This window comes from Coregonus clupeaformis, chromosome 30 (genome assembly GCF_020615455.1).
Source record: "Coregonus clupeaformis isolate EN_2021a chromosome 30, ASM2061545v1, whole genome shotgun sequence".
NCBI classification, from domain to species: domain Eukaryota; kingdom Metazoa; phylum Chordata; class Actinopteri; order Salmoniformes; family Salmonidae; genus Coregonus; species Coregonus clupeaformis.
This window is the reverse complement of record NC_059221.1, coordinates 39,411,252-39,424,323: the sequence shown is the minus strand read 5'-3', so window position 1 is coordinate 39,424,323 and position 13,072 is coordinate 39,411,252. Positions and strand designations below refer to the sequence as shown.

Sequence of the window (13,072 nt, the reverse complement as noted above, 5' to 3'; positions counted from 1 at the left end):
GTGTCTGGTTAGACTGTAAACTCTCCTTCCAGACTCACATTAAGAATCTCCAATCCAAAGTTAAATCTAGAATCGGCTTCCTATTTCGCAACAAAGCCTCCTTCACTCATGCTGCCAAACATGCCCTCGTAAAACTGACTATCCTACCGATCCTTGACTTCGGCGATGTCATTTACAAAATAGCCTCCAACACTCTACTCAGCAAATTGGATGTAGTCTATCACAGTGCCATCCGTTTTGTCACCAAAGCCCCATACACTACCCACCACTGTGACCTGTACGCTCTTGTTGGCTTGTCCTCACTACACGTTCGTCGTCAAACCCACTGGCTCCAGGCCATCTAAAAATCACTGCTAGGCAAATCCCCGCCTTATCTTAGCTCATTGGTCACCATAGCAGCACCCACCCTTAGTCTGCGCTCCAGCAGGTATATCTCACTGGTCATCCCCAAAGCCAACACCTCCTTTGGCCGCCATTCCTTCCAGTTCTCTGCTGCCAATGACTGGAACGAATTGCAAAAATCTCTGAAGCTGGAGACTCTTATCTCCCTCACTAACTTTAAGCATCAGTTGTCAGAGCACCTTACTAATCACTGCACCTGTACACAGCCCATCTGAAATTAGCCCACCAACTACCTCATCCCTATATTGTTATTTATTTTGCTCTTTTGCACCCCAGTATCTCTATTTGCACATAATCTCTTGCACATCTAGCATGCCAGTGTTAATACTAATTGTAATTATTTTGCACTATAGCCTATTTATTGCCTTACCTCCATAACTTGCTACATTTGCACACACTGTATATATATTTTCTGTTGTATTTTTTTGACTTTGTTTTTTTACCCCATATGTAACTCTGTGTTGTTGCTGTTGTTATCGCACTGCTTTGCTTTATCTTGGCCAGGTCGCAGTTGTAAATGAGAACTTGTTCTCAACTGGCTTACCTGGTTAAATAAAGGTTAAATAAATTAAAAATAAATAAAAAATCCTATTCCCTATATAGTGCACTACTTATGAGCCCTGGTCAAAAGTAGTGCACTATTCAGGTTATAGGTTGCCATTTAGGACACAGATAATGAGAATTTATGCCTAAGCAGTCTCCCATTGATAAATATATGTGACTGGATAGCTTGCCGACAAGCACAGCCTTGTAAACCGCTCTGTCCACATACGCAACTCATAGACAATATTCACAAAAAAAATGTCTGCCTCTGAAACCAGATGTGTTGGGAAAAAACAATGGACTCAGTCAAACTTCCCAGACACTCCCTGAAGACACGAAACACATGCATTCTAATTTGGAAAATGTGATGTTAAAAAAACACCAGTTCATTCATATAGTAAGATCCTCTGGACATCCTTATGACACTTTATGAAGCACTTATATTCACTGTTATGAATGTGTCATAAACAACACTTCAAATTGTATTCATCAAGTATTCATCCAGGTAAATCCCATTAAGATAGGCATATCTTTTGAGTCCAACAACAAGACATCAATAAAACCTCTAGATAAAGTGACCTGCTTATTTAGCTGGTGACTCCATAGTCTACTGGGTTCTTTATGTAAATGAAGGTGGATCATCATAAATAATTCCTCCCTTCGCAGGGTTTGATAATCAGCCTGGTGAACAATTTTTTGAAATGCCAACTTTTGCTTGAAAACTGGCGCACGCACATTTAGGGATATATTTTGTACATATGCAGGGTTTATAAATGAGGCCCTAGGGCTCTCCAGGAATTGTCAGAAGTATAATTGGCACCTCCAAGAGCCTGTTTGAAGTATAACTGGCACCTCCAAGAGCCTATTTGAAATATAATTGGCACCTCCAAGAGCCTATTTGAAATATAATTGGCACCTCCAAGAGCCTATTTGAAATATAATTGGCACATCCAAGAGCCTATTTGAAATATAATTGGCACCTCCAAGAGCCTATTTGAAATATAATTGGCACCTCCATGAGCCTATTTGAAATATAATTGGCACCTCCAAGAGCCTATTTGAAATATAATTGGCACCCCCAAGAGCCTATTTGAAATATAATTGGCACCTCCAAGAGCCTATTTGAAATATAATTGGCACCTCCAAGAGCCTATTTGAAATATAATTGGCACCTCCAAGAGCCTATTTGAAATATAATTGGCACCTCCAAGAGCCTATTTGAAATATACTTGGCACCTCCAAGAGCCTATTTGAAATATACTTGGCACCTCCAAGAGCCTATTTGAAATATACTTGGCACCTCCAAGAGCCTATTTGAAATATACTTGGCACCTCCAAGAGCCTGTTTTAAATCAAATCTGCCAACTCTGTATGTGCTGCTACTACTGAGAGTCTATCTCTTCTCTCATTGGTCCAATAGAAGTTACAGGAGAGAGTTGTTCTAGTGCTGTATATCTCCATTCTCTCAGAATGAGGACTACGACTCTCCCCTGTCTACTCAGCTACTGTACCGTGGGGTCAGCTGGACTGTGAGGCATGAAGAAGATTTTATATACACTAGTCCCCAAAGCCAGAACACACAGGAAAAAGCTGTTCTACACAATAATTTCCATTGCTAAAGAGCGCAGGGTCATAAGGTCTAGAATGGAGAGAAGGAGTTGCAAATTGGAGGATTGGAGGTTGTCTGGCTCATTTCACAACATCAGACTTTCCTGCTCTTACCCTCAATGGACGTTTGGGATAAATATTCAACAATCCTCCTGCAGGCTATACTCTATTCTAGCTCTACTCTAGTCTAGCTCTACTCTAGTCTAGCTCTACTCTAGTCAAGCTCTACTCTAGTCTAGTCTACTCTAGTCTAGCTCTACTCTAGTCTAGCTCTACTCTAGTCTAGCTCTACTCTAGTCTAGTCTACTCTAGTCTAGCTCTACTCTAGTCTAGCTCTACTCTAGTCTACTCTAGTCTAGCTCTACTCTAGTCTAGCTCTACTCTAGTCTAGCTCTACTCTACTCTAGTCTAGCTCTACTCTACTCTAGTCTAGCTCTAGTCTAGTCTAGCTCTACTTTAGTCTAGCTCAACTTTAGTCTAGTCTAGTCTAGCTCTACTCTACTCTAGTCTATCTCTAGTATACTCTAGTCTAGCTCTAGTCTAGTCTAGTCTAGCTCTACTCTACTCTACTCTAGTCTAGCTCTACTCTAGTCTAGCTCTACTATAGTCTAGTCTACTCTAGTCTAGCTCTAGTCTAGTCTAGCTCAACTTTAGTCTAGTCTAGCTCTACTCTACTCTAGTCTAGCTCTACTCTAGTCTAGCTGTAGTCTAGTCTAGCTCTAGTCTACTCTAGTCTAGCTCTAGTCTAGTCTAGCTCTACTCTACTCTAGTCAAGCTCTACTCTAGTCTAGTCTACTCTAGTCTAGCTCTACTCTAGTCTAGCTCTACTCTAGTCTAGCTCTACTCTTGTCTAGTCTACTCTAGTCTAGTTCTACTCTAGTCTAGCTCTACTCTAGTCTAGCTTTACTCTACTCTAGCTCTACTCTACTCTAGTCTAGCTCTACTCTAGTCTAGTCTAGCTCTACTCTAGTCTAGCTCCACTCTACTCTAGTCTAGCTCTAGTCTAGTCTAGCTCTACTTTAGTCTAGCTCTACTTTAGTCTAGTCTAGTCTAGTTCTACTCTAATCTAGCTCTACTCTAGTCTAGCTCTAGTCTAGTCTAGCTCTACTTTAGTCTAGCTCTACTTTAGTCTAGTCTAGTCTAGTTCTACTCTAATCTAGCTCTACTCTAGTCTAGTTCTACTCTAGTCTACTCTAGCTCTACTCTACTCTAGTCTAGCTCTACTCTAGTCTAGCTCTACTCTACTCTAGCTCTACTCTAATCTAGCTCTACTCTATTCTAGCTCTACTCTACTCTAGTCTAGCTCTACTCTAGTCTAGCTCTACTCTACTCTACTCTAGTCTAGCTCTACGCTAGTCTAGCTCTACTCTACTCTAGTCTAGCTCTACTCTACTCTAGTCTAGCTCTACTCTAGTCTAGCTCTACTCTACTCTAGTCTAGCTCTACTCTAGTCTAGCTCTACTCTACTCTAGTCTAGCTCTACTCTAGTCTAGCTCTACTCTACTCTAGTCTAGCTCTACTCTACTCTACTCTAGTCAAGCTCTACTCTAGTCTAGCTCTACTCTATCCTAGGTCTACTCTAGTCTAGATCTACTCTAGTCTAGTCTAGCTCTACTCTAGTCTAGCTCTACTCTAGTCTAGCTCATTTGTAAATTTGTTTAAGGATACTCTTCCAACTATTGTTGAAAATCTCAAGATCTCCCAGCAAAATATTCCGTACTCATGTCTATGTACTAAATATACTGTCATCTTTTTTTTTCACTGTCTACCTAAGCATCATCACTGAGACTCATATTGCATCCTAGATGGCACCCTATTCCCTACATAGTGCCCTACTCTTGACCAGAGCCCTGTGGGCCCTGGACCTGGTCAAAAATAATGCACTATATAAGGAATAGGGTGCAATTTGGGAGGCAGCCTCAGTTGATGGATAGAGCTGAGTTTGGGGGAGCCTGTGGTTGTCTCTATACTATAACCTATATATTCCCTCATTATAAACAGAACCAATCTGATAGATCTGAGTTTGGGGGAGCCTGTGGTTGTCTCTATACTATAACCTATATATTCCCTCATTATAAACAGAACCAATCTGCTTCCTGTATTAGCCAAGCCCATCCGTTGACGATCACATGATGGTCGCCCATCCTTCCATCCTTCCATCCTTCCATCCCCCATCCCTCCATCCCATTCCCTCCATCCCATCCCCATCCCTCCATCCCATCCCCATCCCTCCATCCCTCCATCCCCATTCCCTCCATCCCCCAATCCCCCATCCCTCCATCCCTCATCCCTCCATCCCTCCATCCCTCCATCCCTCCATCCCTCCATCCCATTCCCTCCATCACCATTCCCTCCATCCTCCATCCTTCCATCCCATTCCCTCCATCCTCCATCCTTCCATCCCATTCCCTCCATTCCTCCATCCCTCCATCCCATTCCCTCCATCCCTCCATCCCTCCATCCCATTCCCTCCATCCCCATCCCTCCATCCTCCATCCCTCCATCCCATTCCCTCCATCCCCATTCCCTCCATCCTCCATCCTTCCATCCCATTCCCTCCATCCCTCCATCCCTCCATCCCATTCCCTCCATCACCATTCCCTCAATCCTCCATCCTTCCATCCCCATCCCTCCATCCTCTATCCCTCCATCCCATTCCCTCCATCCCCATTCCCTCCATCCCCATCCTTCCATCCCCCATTCCCTCCATCTCCATCCCTCCATCCCATTCCCTCCATCACCATTCCCTCCATCCTCCATCCTTCCATCCCATTCCCTCCATCCCTCCATCCCCATCCCCCATCCCTCCATCCCTCCATCCCTCCATCCCTCCATCCCATTCCCTCCATCACCATTCCCTCCATCCTCCATCCTTCCATTCCCATCCCTCCATCCTCTATCCCTCCATCCCATTCCCTCCATCCCCATTCCCTCCATCCCCCATCCTTCCATCCTCCATTCCCTCCATCTCCATCCCTCCATCCCATTCCCTCCATCACCATTCCCTCCATCCTCCATCCTTCCATCCCATTCCCTCCATCCCTCCATCCCTCCATCCCCATCCCCCATCCCTCCATCCCTCCATCCCTCCATCCCTCCATCCCATTCCCTCTATCCCATTCCCTCCATCCCTCCATCCCCATCCCGCCATCCCCCATCCCTCCATCCCTCCATCCCTCATCCCTCCATCCCCATTCCCTCCATCCCCATCCATCCATCCCCCATCCCTCCATCCCTCCATCCCATTCCCTCCATCCCATTCCCTCCATCCTTCCATCCCGCCATCCCCCATCCCTCCATCCCTCCATCCCCCATCCATCCATCCCCCATTCCTCCATCCCTCCATCCCTCCATCCCATTCCCTCCATCCTTCCATCCCGCCATCCCCCATCCCTCCATCCCGCCATCCCCCATCCCTCCATCCCCCCATCCCCCATCCCTCCATCCCTCCATCCCTCCATCCCTCCATCCCATTCCCTCCATCCCATTCCCTCCATCCTTCCATCCCGCCATCCCCCATCCCTCCATCCCGCCATCCCCCATCCCTCCATCCCGCCATCCCCCATCCCTCCATCCCCCCATCCCTCCCTCCCTCCATCCCTCCATCCCATTCCCTCCATCCCATTCCCTCCATCCTTCCATCCCGCCATCCCCCATCCCTCCATCCCGCCATCCCCATCCCTCCATCCCGCCATCCCCCATCCATCCATCCCCCATCCCTCCATCCCGCCATCCCCCATCCCTCCATCCCTCCATCCCTCCATCCCCCATCCCTCCATCCCCCATCCCTCCATCCTTCCATCCCTCCATCCCCCATCCCTCCATCCCCCATCCCTCCATCCCCATCCATCCATCCCCCATCCCTCCAGCCGCTCCAGCCATTGCCACGAGCCTGTCCTACCCAATTAAGGTGCCACCAACCTCCTGTGCTATGAACACACACACACACACACACACACACACACACACACACACACACACACACACACACACAGACACACACAAATGCACAAACAGTCTTGTATAAGTAACCTTGTGGGGACACATAATTTAGTCTCATTCAGGGTTAAGGTTGGGGGTCATTCAAAATCAAATTTTCCCTAACCCCTAACCCTAAACCTAACCCTAACCTTAACTGTTACGTTCCCCAGTTTCTGTGTTGTGGGTTGTGTATTTTCATGTATGTATTTCAGGAAATGGGTTCCTGAAATTCCCCAACAAGCAGCTGATTGGTCAATGAACATTGATGATTGGAGAGCTGACCCCGCGCCCTCGTCAGGACGCAGCTGTCTCCAATTACCAACTCCTTCTAAAGCTATATAAGCCCCAGTTCTGTTGCTCAGAAGGGGGAGGAATCAGAGATGAGAGAGAGAGGGCTAATGGCTGAGAGTTATAGCATGTTGGTTGTTGCTAAGACATTTGGTATGTACTGTGTAGTTGTTGCTGTGAGAGCTGATTGTAATGTTTTGTGTTAGTTTGTTGTTCAGAGAGTTTCTTTAATGTCCTGAGTTAGTTATTTTTCTCAGGTTTTGTTGTGAAACAGTTTGTGTTATTTTGTTTCATTTGTTCCCAAGGGGGGAAGGGGAAGGCACCTAGGGAGTGCTTAGGCAAGAGGCCCGCGGGCATACATTACCCGTAGAAGTTAACTGTCTATGCACACTAGGAAAGACCTGGGCGGACCATCCCTTGTATTTTGGATAGTGCACCAGGTGGTGCTAGTTCAGTAAGTAGTGGGTAGGCAGGTAAGGTAGGAGAGGGGGCTTTGATATTTACTTTCTATGCTTTGGTTCCGTCCAGCCCCTTTTCCCCAAACTTACCGTGCGAAGGAATAAATTCCCTGTTAACGGTATTCTCTGCCTTTTGTCATCCTTACTCACACCTACAGTCCCATACCTCTTTCACACCACGGAGAGTTGAGTTGTAGCAGGGTGTTGCGTTCCCTCTTCCGAGAGGAGTGCGTAACATTAACCTTAACCCTTACCCTAACCTTAACCCGTATAATGTGGGTACCCCAATTTGTTATGGGAAACCCCAGCACCCCCTGTTAACTCGTAAATGAAACCATGCAACTGGTTGACATTGGAGTGACATAAACGTGACGGTAATGTGACATGAGGTCATGCATAAGGCTGGGGGACGGGACCCAACAGTGCTGTCAACGTCAGCCGTTTGGTTGATTCCAAATGAGACAGTATTAATAACAGTGACACTTCCTGTACAGCCAAGTGTTTTCAGATCCAAACTCATTTTCTCTGTGGTGTCGAAGGGTTCTCGCATAATTATCTGCTCCATTGACCTGTGAATACCAGCCTAAAGCAATCTTAACATCTGCAAAAAATCTCTCTCTCTCTCTCTCTCTCCCCCCAGAACAGATGCAGCTCAGCTCATCACATCAGACTGAGAGCCCTGGTCAGGTGAAACTGATAACTACTGTAGGTTTTAGGGATGAGTCAGAAAACAAGTCTTAACGCATGTTTTTGACATATCAAGCAACAGTAGCACACATCTTAATCATTATGATACTTCATTACCCCTCTTCCCTCCACCCTCCTCTCTCTCCTACCTTCCTTCCATTCTCTCCTCTCCTCTCCTCTCCTCTCCTCTCCTCTCCTCTCCTCTCCTCTCCCTCCCTCCCCTCTCCTCCCCAGCCTGTTTCTCCCTGATCCCAGTACATTGATTCCTAGGGACAGCTAGGCTGAAAAGCAGCAGAAACATTCGACAGGTTCCTTAGATTGCCCCTGGAGGACAGCAATCTATGGTCTCAAACACAGGGCCCAGGCGATCCACACACACACATGCACACACCATGCACACACCATACACACTTCACAACCATTTCTCACAAGTCTATCTGTTGTGATAAAACCTCTGTGATCTTCTCTGTACGCTTCACAGCAGGTAATGAATCCCATGGGACCCCAGTGACCTCGCTGTGCCTCGGTACACACACACACACACACCATAACCATTGATTGGCCTAATTCTACTCTAACCAATCTATCCCAATATATTACACCAAATGAGTGGGGCCAGCAGAGGGCATGGGGGTTGGGGGTCAGAGGGCATGGGGTTTGGGGGTCAGAGGGCATGGGGGGTTGGGGCCAGAGGGTATGGGGGTTGGGGGCCAGAGGGTATGGGGGTTGGGGGCCAGAGGGCATGGGGGTTGGGGGCCAGAGGGCATGGGGGTTGGGGGCCCAGAGTGCATGGGGGTTGGGGCCAGAGGGTATGGATTGGGGCCAGAGGGTATGGGGGCTGGGGGCCAGAGGGCATGGGGTTGGGGCCAGAGGGTATGGGGGTTGGGGGCCAGAGGGCATGGGGGTTGGGGCCAGAGGGCATGGGGTTGGGGGTCAGAGGGCATGGGGGTTGGGGCCAGAGGGTATGGGGGTTGGGGGCCAGAGGGTATGGGGGTTGGGGGCCAGAGGGCATGGGGGTTGGGGCCAGAGGGTATGGGGGTTGGGGGCCTGGGGGTTGGGGGCCAGAGGGCATGGGGGGTTGGGGCCAGAGGGTATGGGGGTTGGGGGCCAGAGGGTATGGGGGTTGGGGGCCAGAGGGCATGGGGGTTGGGGCCAGAGGGTATGGGGGTTGGGGGCCAGAGGGCATGGGGGTTGGAGCCAGAGGGTATGGGGGTTGGGGGCCAGAGGGTATGGGGGTTGGGGGCCAGAGGGCATGGGGGTTGGGGCCAGAGGGTATGGGGTTTGGGGGCCAGAGGGCATGGGGGTTGGGGCCAGAGGGTATGGGGGTTGGGTGCCAGAGGGCATGGGGTTGGGGCCAGAGGGTATGGGGGTTGGGGGCCAGAGGGCATGGGGGTTGGGGCCAGAGGGCATGGGGTTGGGGGTCAGAGGGCATGGGGTTGGGGGCCAGCAGAGGGCGTGGGGGTTGGGGGGCCAGCAGAGGGCATGGGGGTTGGGGGTCAGAGGGCATGGGCGTTGGGGGTCAGAGGGCATGGGCGTTGGGGGCCAGCAGAGGTCATGGGGTTTGGGGGCAAGCAGAGGGCATGGGGGTTGGGGGTTGGGGGCAAGCAGAGGGCATGGGGGTTGGGGGTTGGGGCCAGCAGAGGGCGTGGGGGTTGGGGGTCAGATGTCATGGGTGTTGGGGGCCAGCGGAGGGCATGGGGGTTAGGGACCAACAGAGGGCATGGAGGTTGGGGGCCAGCAGAGGGCATGGGGGTTGAGGGTCAGAGAGCATGGGGGTTGGGGGTTGGGGGCCAGCAGAGGGCATGGGCGTTGGGGGCAAGCAGAGGGCATGGGGGTTGGGGGTCAGAGGGCATGGAGGTTGGGGGCCAGCAGAGGGCATGGGGGTTGGGGGTCAGAGGGTATGGGGGTTGGGGGCCAGAAGCGGGCATGTGGGTTGGGGGCCAGCAGAAGATTTGGGTGTTGGGGGCCAGAGGGCATGGGGGTTGGGGTCCAGCAGGAAGGAAGGAAGGAAGGAAGGAAGGAAGGAAGGAAGGAAGGAAGGAAGGAAGGAAGGAAGGAAGGAAGGAAGGAAGGAAGGAAGGAAGGAAGGAAGGAAGGAAGGAAGGAAGGAAGGGAGGGAGTGAGGCTGTCAGCAACAGACATGGAGGGAGGGAGGGAGGGTTGGCTGTCAGCAACAGGCTAGGTGGCTTGGGGGTCAGAGGGCATGGGGGTGGGAGGGAGGGAGGCTGTCAGCAACATGCTAGATGGGAGGGAGGGAGGCTGTCAGCAACAGGCTAGGGGGGAGGGAGGGAGGGAGGGAGGGAGGCTGTCAGCAAGGACTGAGAGGAGTGTAGATACAATAGACCTACCAGCTCCATGGTAACAACTAATGACTCGTCGTGGGGTTTGATCTTTACAGGGAATAAGAAAAAGAAATGGAGGAAAACATAAACCCATTGATCTTTCCAAGGAGTAAAAAGGACATAGAGAAAAAATTGACGAATATGAAAAATACAAGCTTTTACCCTTCAGGGGGTTGGTGACATTTTGTCAGCGTTGTTTTTGCTCCATCTCTCTTGCAGAAGGCGGCAACACAACAGAGACAAGGCAGTGTTACTGTCATGTGGTGATCTGGAGTCGCATATCTTAAATCCCCATTTCCCTTAGGTCATTTTACACCGTTACACAGGACGGAACTCCAAGGCTCTCTGCTCAACTGGCTGAGATACACAGAGAGAAAACATCCTGCTGGATTCACAGTTAGGTAAGATACTACTGTGATTATTATTCCTGATGCAACAAAACAAACCACATACAGGAAACAAAACCATTAATAATACAACCAAGACACTCAACTAACAAGATCCTCAACTAACAAGATGTTTAACTGACAACTCAATACAAAAGAACCTACCCACAGACCTAACCACCTGATGACCTCACAAAGCACCTCCCCCATTCCATTTCTTATCTGTTAACCCTCAGTGCCAAAGAGAATATAGACTGCTCCAATAGAAACAACAAGTAACTGGATGTGCAGACACTACTCCTAAGCTGCTCCAATAGAAATCCCGGAACATCTCTTGGTTTGAAACCTCTATGTCTGTACTGTATTCCTGCAGTGCTGTACCTCTCAGGAGAAGAGACAGACACACAGCAAAGCAGTGACACAGAGAGACCACTCTTAACAAGCTATGATCTCTCTCTCTCTCTCTCTCTCTCTCTCTCTCTCTCTCTCCCCCTCTCTCTCTCTCTCTCTCCTCTTCTCTCTCTCTCTCTCTCTCTCTCTCTCTCTCTCTCTCTCTCTCTCTCTCTCTCTCTCTCTCTCTCTCTCTCTCTCTCTCTCTCTCTCTCTGCCTGTAGGGGTACAGTCAAAGCAGCAGAGTGGAGCGGCGCAGCAATTCAATTCCGTTTGTGCTGCAATCTGAGGCCTCTCAGCCTTACTAAATCAATTACACACAACCCTGGTGCTGATGCTTCTTTTCTCATCTCACCCACACAAACCAAGCCCCTGGCCGTATCTCTCACCCACACAAACCAAGCCCCTGGCCGTGTCTCTCACCCACACAAACCAAGCCCCTGGCCGTGTCTCTCACCCACACAAACCAAGCCCTGGCCATGTCTCTCACCCACACAAACCAAGCCCCCGGCCGTGTCTCTCACCCACACAAACCAAGCCCCCGGCCGTGTCTCTCACCCACACAAACCAAGCCCCCGGCCATGTCTCTCACCCACACAAACCAAGCCCCCGGCCATGTCTCTCACCCACACAAACCAAGCCCCTGGCCGTATCTCTCACCCACACAAACCAAGCCCCTGGCCGTGTCTCTCACCCACACAAACCAAGCCCCCGGCCATGTCTCTCACCCACACAAACCAAGCCCCTGGCCGTATCTCTCACCCACACAAACCAAGCCCCTGGCCATGTCTCTCACCCACACAAACCAAGCCCTGGCCATGTCTCTGTATGTGTCACAAATGACACCCTATTATTCCCTATACAGTGCACTACTTTTGTCCAGGGCCGATAGGGCTCCCATAGGGCTCTGGTCAAAAGTAGTGCACTACTTAGTGCATTTGGAAAGTATTCAGACCCCTTGACTTTTTCCACATTTTGTTACGTTACAGCCTTATTCTAAAAATTGATGAAATCGTTTTTTTCCCTCATCAATCTACACACAATACCCCATAATGACAAAGCAAAACTGTTTTTTAGAAATGTTTGCAAATGTATTAAAAATAATATATTTACATAAGTATTCAGACACTTTACTCAGTACTTTATTGAAGCACCTTTGGCAGCGATTACAGCCTTGAGTCTTCTTGGGTATGACGCTACAAGCTTGGCTCACCTGTATTTGGGGAGTTTCTCCCATTCCTCTCTGCAGATCCTCTCAAGCTCTGTCAGGTTGGATGGGGAGGGTCGCTGCACAGCTATTTGCAGGTCTCTCCAGAGATGTTCGATCTGGTTCAAGTCTGGGCTCTGGCTGGACCATTCAAGGACATTCAGAGACTTGTCCTGAAGCCACTTTTGCGTTGTCTTGGCTGTGTGCTTAGGGTCATTGTCCTGTTGGAAGGTGAACCTTCACCCTAGTCTGAGGTCCTGAGCACTCTGGAGCAGGTTTTCATCAAGGATCTCTCTGTACATTGCTCTGTTCATCTTTCCCTCGATCCTGACTAGTCTCCCAGTCCCTGCCGCTGAAAAACATCCCCACAGCATGATGCTGCCACCACCATGCTTCACCATAGGGATGGTGCCAGGCTTCCTCCAGACGTGACGCTTGGCATTCAGGCCAAAGAGTTCAATCTTGGTTTCATCAGACCAGAGAATCTTGTTTCTCATGGTCTGAGAGTCCTTTAGGTACCTTTTGGCAAACCCCAAGCGGGCTGTCATGTGCCTTTTACTGAGGAGTGGCTTCCGTCTGGCCACTCTACCATAAAGGCCTGATTGGTGGAGTGCTGCAGAGATGGTTGACCTTCTGGAAGGTTCTCCCATCTCCACAGAGGAACTCTGAAGCTCTGTCAGAGTGACCATCGGGTTCTTGGTCACCTCCCTGACCAAGGCCCTTCTCCCCCGATTGCTCAGTTTGGCCGGGCGGCCAGCTCTAGGAAGAGTCTTGGTGGTT

The 13,072-nt window shown here is 49.6% G+C and overlaps 1 protein-coding gene across 2 annotated transcripts in view; it reads right to left on the bottom strand.

The window, feature by feature from the left end:
- LOC121546109 (copine-5-like) overlaps positions 1 to 13,072 on the bottom strand; it is a 189,608-nt gene that overhangs the window by 172,233 nt on the left and 4,303 nt on the right. The window lies entirely within an intron of this gene.